At 43.9% G+C, this 8,628-nt stretch overlaps 1 pseudogene; it reads left to right on the plus strand.

Moving 5' to 3' along the window:
- Positions 1–3,957: 3,957 nt before the first annotated feature.
- On the plus strand, positions 3,958–8,107 carry LOC111151471 (annotated as a pseudogene).
- The last annotated feature ends 521 nt before the right edge of the window (positions 8,108–8,628 follow it).

An 8,628-nucleotide genomic window follows, 5' to 3' on the forward strand; every position in this document is an offset into this window, starting at 1 on the left:
ACTGATAGAGGAGCCTAAAAATATAGTGATCTTCATTTCTTGTGAAAAATCAGCAATCATTTTATAATAAACTAAATAGAGAACATCCCTAAATATCAGTGTCAATGCTAAAAACAGACAAGACCCTACAGAGTATCCTCCCCTTAATTCTTTCTAACCTGGCCTGCACAGAAGACATCATTCTCTGAAAAATGTTGCCATGTTTTCCTGTGAGTTTTCACCAGCAGACTGATGAGATCCTTTTCTTGGGGTAGTGGCTGTCTGGCCGACTCAGCCACTGTGATCAATACTATTGATTCTATCCAGGAGGCCAGAACAGGAGAGTAGGAAAATCTAGTCCAGCTTACCTGAGCTAGCTTCACCACATGTACAACTTCTCACTTATTAAGACTGACCATAGAGGTTCAAAAGACAGAGGCAAAAGTTGAAGAATCCAAGCCCTGATATCCGGGGGGAAAACTCAAAAGGAATCTGCATGTCTATAAAATGCAATAGAACTGATCTAACATGTAAATTATTAACACATTGGCCCTGGCACAGAGACCTCCAGTAGGCGCCATTGACAGGTGCTCACCAGGCTCTCAGTAAAATGTAATCAGCACGTTGAACAAGCACGAGTCACGGAATGAAATTATAAAGCCCTTTTCTATTGCCTCTCATTGTGTTTACCACTCAATGAGTCTTTGTCTTCTCCCACCCTTATAGAAAATTCAGGCACACCTCAAGACAGTCTCGGCAATTCTTAAGTTATGAAATATTGTTTCACCTTAAGAACTGAAATGTCTACTTTCATGTGTGTTCAAAATCCCAAACCTCTTTGGGTTGAAACATGAGGAATAAAGAACGAAAAAGAATTAAGGATGGTCCTTACTGGACAGATGGCTTTTCTCCAGAACTGGCAGATGGCTGGACTGACCACTTCTCCAGCGGTGTTCTCATGGAGTCTGTGGGGGCCATTCTGGAGTCCCTTGATCTCTGTTCTTGTTCATATGTCCACTTGTTTGATCTTCACCCTCCGAAAATTGGCTGATACCTTCATTTTCTCTCCATGGATAGCTCTATATCCCTCCAGGCAACCCTCTGACTTTTCCCCAACTCCATCTTATCCATCACTGCTCCATGAGAAATAAAGTCATGCATTCTTCCCCCGATGTATGTTGGGGTGCAGGCGACTCAGTATAGTCATCTCTAGATCTCCTGTCTACAAGAGTCAGACCATTTCTTACACTATTCCTCGCTCAGGCAGGAATCAGACCTCAGGCCAGTGTGTGTGTCAACTCTCTACATGGTCTTAGTAAGACCCTTTCATGGGCACAAAGTGAAGGACAGGCACAACCCAGCCCTTTCCTCTGAGATGGGTAGGAGAGCTCAGTGTCCACCAGCAGTCTTTTCCAAAGTCCTCTTTACAGCTTTTTATTTTAATCCTCAGTTCATTTACATCTGCTCGATGTGGAAGAGGGATTTAGAATGGTCATAAACCACCTAACTACTTTTCAACCATGACTTTCTGTGAATTCTCCATCGTAAACGGTTATGCTTGCTGTGGTGTTTGATACATATTTGCTTACATCCTAGGAGAAAACTCCATGGTAAAATACCATCAGGTGAAGCAATTTATTTCTGGAATCACTTATCTTTACAATTCTTGATCTGTCCTCTCAACTTCTCTACTTACCAACTCCACTTTTTAAAGTATAATTATATTCTCAATCACTTCATATATATATATATATATATATATATATACATATATATGTATATATATATATACACACACACATATATATACACGCACACACACACACATATATATATACACACACACACATATATATATATATCTTAAAGATCTATTTATTTATTTTAGAGAGAGAGAGCACAGGTAGGATGGGGAGAGGGAAGGGGAGAGGGAGGGGAGAAGCTCAAGCAGATGCCCGCTAAGCTCAGAGCCCAATGAGGGGCTTGATCTTACAACCCTCAGATCACGACCTGAGCCAAAACCAAGAGTCAGACAGCCAACTGACTGCACTGCACCACCCATTTATGCTGCCCCATAAATGTATATTTCTTTCAGATAGTTCATGATACAATAAGTGTGATTTCTGTGTCTTAACTTCTTTCTTTATTCATACACCTAAAATATACCCCCCCTCAGGTCATCCTACGTGCAAGCCCAGGGCCGAACATGAGGACATCAAGGATCCTTAAACCAGAACCCGGCCAAAAAGAGATCGCTCAATTGTTAGAATTATGAGAAGAGTATTCGAGAGAGAGTCAAGTCACACAGAAGAAACAGGAGTTACCAGAGGAGAGGCTGCATCCGCTGAATCTTCAAAGAGAAACAAAAGTTGGGGAGGAGAGAGCCATCCCAGAGAAAACGGGGAAAATACAGGTCAAAGTAGAGAGGCAAGAGAAAGAATGGAATAACAATTAGCCAGGGATGGTTCAGTATGCAGGGAACACACGGGTGTAAGGCAGGCCACGTTGATGGATGAGCTGAACAAGTTTAGCAAGAATACATTTTAAAGGAGTTCGCATGCTTGTTAAAGTTTAAAATTTATGTTGAAGGCAATTGGAAACACCACATTTTAAGCAAGACTGTGCTGCAGTTGCAGTGAGATTTAAATTTTAGAAAAATTGTTCTAAATGAAGAGTTACTAATAATTGGGGGGGGTAATGAAACATTATGACAAAGCATTGATGTTCTCCAAAAATTAAGATCTCATACAAATAATTTAAAAGCCAAGTAGTACCACAGGAGAAAGGGGGAAGCACTGAAAAGATTCATTCTTGTGGGGGAAAAAAAGTCAAGAGAGGCAAATTAAAAATGTGATAATACTTTCCACTGCTAAGATAAAAAGTCAGTCATGTCAAATATGATGAAGTTTTAGGGAAACAATCTCTTACAATGCCGTGAGGGTTCAAGTCAGTGAAGCCATTTTAGAAGACAACTTGGTGGTATCTATCAAAACTGAAAGTTGTGCGTGTCCTGTGACTCATCAGGCCCTCTTCTTGAGGTCTTGTATCACAAGTATTCGTGTGTGCCCAAGGTTAGCACAAGGATGTTCAGAACTGCATTGTGTGGGACAATGAAACCTTGAAAACTGTCGTAAAAAAGATGCCATGAGGTACAAACAGGACATTTCCTTTTTTCCTAGAACTAAAGTACACAGCTGAGAACAGAAGACATTATAGTGAACTGCCCAATGTGGGGTCCAGCCCTCTCCCCCTGGAGCCTACACAGAGACAACAGGTCAGTAGAACTGACACATGACCTCCTCTCCGCCCCCGTGGTCCTATCAGGAGAACCGGGAAGTTATTCTTCCAGTTCCCATACCCAGGAAGGGAAAAGCCCAGAGAATCTCCGGGGACAGTATAGGGAGGTCTCCAAGAAAGGGAGACTGACATTTTACCTCTACTTACATTTCTGCTTAGTCATGGGAGAACCCCGCTCCAGGTGAAAAGAACACAAGAGGGACAACACAGAGGGGCAGCCAGCTGGGGGCATCGACAATCCACTCAGGTCCCCCACTCCCACGGATCTAGAAAGTAGAACCTGCTGGTCTCCCTAGACTCAGTCATGGGTCACAGAAGGTAAGGAGACCAAGCCCTGCTCTCCTGCTGGGGACGGCTGCAGGGTAAAGCCACAGAGGCCTGGCCTTGAGCTGGGCTGTGGGAAGCTGCCGCCACTCTTCTACTGTAAAATCAGCGAGCTGGGAAAGTGCTTACAACCAACCCAGGAGAGGATCTCCACGCTGGGCTCTTAAACAGATGACGTGTTTTATCCCCCTCGCTCCTTTGGGCTAACACCAAGAGAGAGAAGAATGGAAAGGAAAAGTGGGAACAAGGTAGAGGAAGGAGGGTTCCTGGGCAGTCCATTCTGCTTCCCACCAACTCCCCCGCCCCAATCCCCAGTCTAAACCCTTAGACCCACATCATGACCGAGTGAGTGCAGCAATGAAAGATATTGCTTTGAATCGAATAGGAGATTACAGTGATAAAAGGTACATTACTGAGTATTAAAGAAGTGAAGTGAAACTGGTTTAATAACAGAAAGGGACGTCACTGGCTCCAATGAGCTGTCATTAAGGGATCCCAGGACTCAGCAGGAGGGGCTGGAGGAAGCTTGACAGAGCAGGGCTGTTGTAGTTATTGAAAAAAATAAAACATCCTCATATACCCGGGGAGAACGGAGACTTCTTTTTAAGTAATTATACAAACTAAATGTCTAGCACTAGGAGAAAGGATAAATCTATGTGTACTTAGATTGTGAATTCAAACAGCATGTGAGGTAGTTCAAAGGAATGAAGTGGTTCAAAATTACCGATATGGATATTTCAGAAACATGTTGGGAAGAAAAAGAGGGGAAGAACAGTGCAGGCACAAGACCGTTATTATATACTTTTCACAGAGATAGATAAAGAAATAGAGATGTAATTTTTAGAAGAGGACTCCTTAAATGCATGTTAGTTCTTAGGAAAGAAAAATAAATAATTATTATAAGATCAAAGTCAAGGGGATTTTAGTTTGATGTACAAGGTGCCTTCTTTATTAAAAAAGAGACAATGTATTCAGACACTACTTGTGTAACACAACTTATAAAAAAGAGAAATTTCAGGGGCACCTGGGTGGCTCTAAAGTGCCACTCTTTAAGTGGGTTAAAGCCTCTGCCTTCCGCTCAGGTCATGATCCCAGGGTCCTGGGATCAAGCCCCGCAGCAACGGGCTCTCTGCTCAGCAGGGAGCCTGCTTCCTCCTCTCTCTCTCTGCCTGCCTCTCTGCCTGCTTGTGATCTCTGTCAAATAAATAAATAAAATCTTCAAAAAAAAGAAATTTTACTAAAACAAAACAATGGTTAATTTTGTATGATGGATATTTGAATGATTTATGACTTATTTTCTTCCTTGTACTTTTTTAATATATTTTTTCAAGATTTTATTTGTTTATTTGACAGAGAGAGAGATCACAAGTAAGTAGAGAGGTAGGCAGAGAGAGAGGGGGAAGCAGGCTCCCTGCTGAGCAGAAAGTTCGATGAGGGGCTCCATCCCAGGACCCTGAGATCATGACCTGAGCTGAAGGCAGAGGCCTAACCCAGTGAGCCACCTTTTTTTTTTAATATTTTATATTAAAAATATTTTTTTAATATTTTAAAACAACATTATCCTCCATAAAAAGGGAAAGGAACAGAAAAAACCAACAGGCACAATGATCATTGATCTCATCAGAGTTACATAAATTCTAATAAAGATGAGATATTACTTCCAACATATTTATTTAATTATAATAATGGAAGTGCTCATATACAGGAGGTAGGAGTTTATATGGTCATGTTCCTCTGGAAGAAATCTGGCAAGATGTATATATAATGAGTGGGTTTTTTTAGGTTTTTTTTGTTTTTTGTTTATGAGGGGGAAAAAGTTCATGACTATGTATGCATAAAGCATTTCCAAAAGATTTAGTAAAATGTTAACTGTGTTAATCTCGGAGTCTTGGGATTATAGATGATAGTTGTTTATCTGTATCTTTCTTCTATAATAAACACATGTTATTTAGATCATAAACCTATACACTATGTACACATACATATTTAAATTTTCTACTCTCTCACTTAGTAATTCTACAAGTAGGAATCTATTATAAAGAAATAATAGATTTCTTCAAGATATAGCACAAAGATATCCATGGAAACCTTATTCATAACTAAAAATTGGAAACAACCTCCATGCTCAACAGTAAGTGAATGTTTAAAGACACTAGAAACAACCATATGATGGAATAGAAAGTAGCCTCTTACAAAAACAGTGTTTTCAAAACACACTGAATTGCATACGGGGAATTCTTAGGATACAGTACTGTGAGGAACAGAGAAAGGAAGAGAAATAGGGATGAATGACCAGGTAGTTCCAGGGGCCTACCGAAGCTCGAAATCCATACATTAGTGGAGGAACCAATCAGCCTGGTTGCAAGATTTTTCTCATCGAGGACTCGGCACCCCATCACACAAGCACGCAAGACAGACAGCTTCTAGAAAGCTAATTCAGTGCCAAGTATATTGAACTCTGTGTTTTCCAGGGCTTTGAGTTTCAGTTTACAATCACCCCTGTCTTCCATGTGCCATATTCCCAGTCATCAGAAGGTCCAGAATACCTTCTTCCCTGAAAGGTCCCCTGCCAGCAGACTATAGTCCTGTTGTCACATGCAGAAGCAGCAAGCCACTGGTGTCTGCGGCGGGACAAAACTTGTGTTTGAGGGACCATGGAAGAACTCCTGAGAGTGCCCAGACTCAACCCTTTACCATGTGGTTGGCAGAGTTCTCACAGGATCACTACTATCTGTGTATATAGAACACAGGTTCCAAGACCAGACCCCTCAAGTGCTCCTCCATGCCGATGTTCAAGCAGACCATGAAAGTCTCTGCAGCTTCACGGTTTTATTTGTTTTCACTGTTGCTTTGGTAGTCTTGTGTCTGGGATTATGCCCCACAGAAAGAGATGTGTACCCTAAAGATACGTTAAGTTAAATGGAGAATTTTTTTTGGAAACACTTGAATTTCATAAATCCAAGAGGTTATGAAGTGTAGGTCAGGCACAAATAAATGTCTTCAGATGAATCTTTTAAAAGCATATTATGCGGGCCACCTGGGTGGCTCAGTGGGTTAAGCCTCTGCCTTCGCCTCAGGTCATGATCTCAGGGTCCTGGGTTGAGCCCCACATCAGGCTCTCTGCACAGCAGGGAGCCTGCTTCCCCCCCTTCTCTCTCTGCCTGCCTCTCTGCCTACTTGTGATCTCTATCAAATAAATAAAATCTTTTAAAAGCATATAATGCTCAAATCTCACCCTCAAAGATTCTGATTCCAAATTCTGTGAGGCAAATACTTGTTTTAGTACAGTTGTATTAATAATGGCTAATCTAGGGGCGCCTGGGTGGCTCAGTGGATTAAGCTGCTGCCTTTGGCTCAGGTCATGATCTCAGGGTCCTGGGATTGAGTCCCACATCAGGCTCTCTGCTCAGCAGGGACCCTGCTTCCTTCTCTCTCTGCCTGTCTCTCTGTCTACTTGTGATCTCTCTCTGTCAAATAAATTAATAAAATCTTTACCAAAAAAAAAAAATGGCTAATCTACCATCCTCACAGAATTTCTCCCTTATAAAGAGATGCACAGCGATTTTCCAGAAGATGTTCCACTTTCAGAGCTCTTTTAACACTTTACATTTCACATCAAGGCTCCCAATGGGGTCCTGGTTTTGTACATACCATTTTAAGGACCTCTAGGTTTTGGTCTACCTCTCCTATCTCAGGGTTTAAATACAGTGTTAGCAGAACACTCAGGGGCTTAAAGATGACCTCATATGCCACAGCTCTTTGACATGACCCTACTAAACAACTTGTTCCCCATATAAGTGAGCATCACCATCAATGGCACGCATGGCTCTCTGAAGTTGGTGCCCTTTCTTAACTCTGTATCTTAGATATCAAAGTTACAAAACATTATGGAGAGTATGCACCAGGCTCTGTTTATAAAGGACAGTCTAAGTCATGCTTATTCACACATGTAGTTTCTTAAATACCCACGCAGCCACGGGTCATGTGACTGGAAGGTCTCCCAACCCACACCATCTCTCCTGGCGCCGCCTGAGCACGGGCCCCATCCCGGCTACTGCTACAGCAGCGAGAAGGAGGGCTGGGACCGGGACAGAGAGGAACAGAAGCTGCTGCTGGACCCGAGCAGACCTCCTACCAAAGCCCTCAATGGAGCTGAGCCCAACTACCACAGCCTGCCTCCCACATGCACAGATGCTCTCCTCCATCCTTGCTGAGACAGCCAGCAACATCACTGACGTGTCTGCGGTGGCCTCCTGGGGCACGGAGCAGCGTGAATGCATGGACTGGGCAAGGCAGTACAGCTCCCACTCAGCCGCGCGGAGCAGCAGCCTGACCTGACCCGCTGGAAGAAACCGCCGCTGCTGCCATCTCTCACCAGGCCAGTGAGCCCGTCCCCTTCTCCGACTCGCAGCAGGTGTCCAGGAGAGCTGCCCCTGCCTACAGTGCGCTTTCTTACATCCCAGGGGACGCAAAAGAGGAGCTGGTTGTACGGTTTGGGATCCCGTGAAGACAGGGATGGCTGGACAGCTCTTCTCCTCCCTTTACCATGTGTCCACCCTGCCTCCCCCGGCCCCCAGCCTCAGCCCGGCTCACACAGCACCCTGACCTGCTACGAATCACCGAGAAGAGCGTGGAGGAGGCGAAGAGCGAGGCTGGAAGCCTCAGCGCTTGAGGACGGAGCCAGGGAGGGCAGAAGCATTTGGGACTGGCGTTCAAAGCCCTGGCCAGGGATGGGGTGGGGATCAAAAGGTCAGAGCCTAGTAGGTCTTCATGGTCACTGGCAAGATCGAGGTACCACTATGTGGGTGATCCCTAGGGGGCCCATGGGGGCCCTGTCCCACCCTTTCTCTTGGCCTCAGTCCTTCCCCACCCCCTTGACTTGGTGCTCACATGCATCTCACAAGGGTTTGTGACCAGGGTCTGGACGAGCTTGAATTTGAATGACTTTGTATTTCTAGCACCCTGGGTTTTTACATGTTTGGGGTTTTGGGGTTTTGTTTTGATTGGGCGCCCTCGATCAAGGAAGTG

This window comes from Enhydra lutris, unplaced genomic scaffold (genome assembly GCF_002288905.1).
Source record: "Enhydra lutris kenyoni isolate GAN:26980312 unplaced genomic scaffold, ASM228890v2 scaffoldscaffold26, whole genome shotgun sequence".
Classification (NCBI taxonomy): domain Eukaryota; kingdom Metazoa; phylum Chordata; class Mammalia; order Carnivora; family Mustelidae; genus Enhydra; species Enhydra lutris.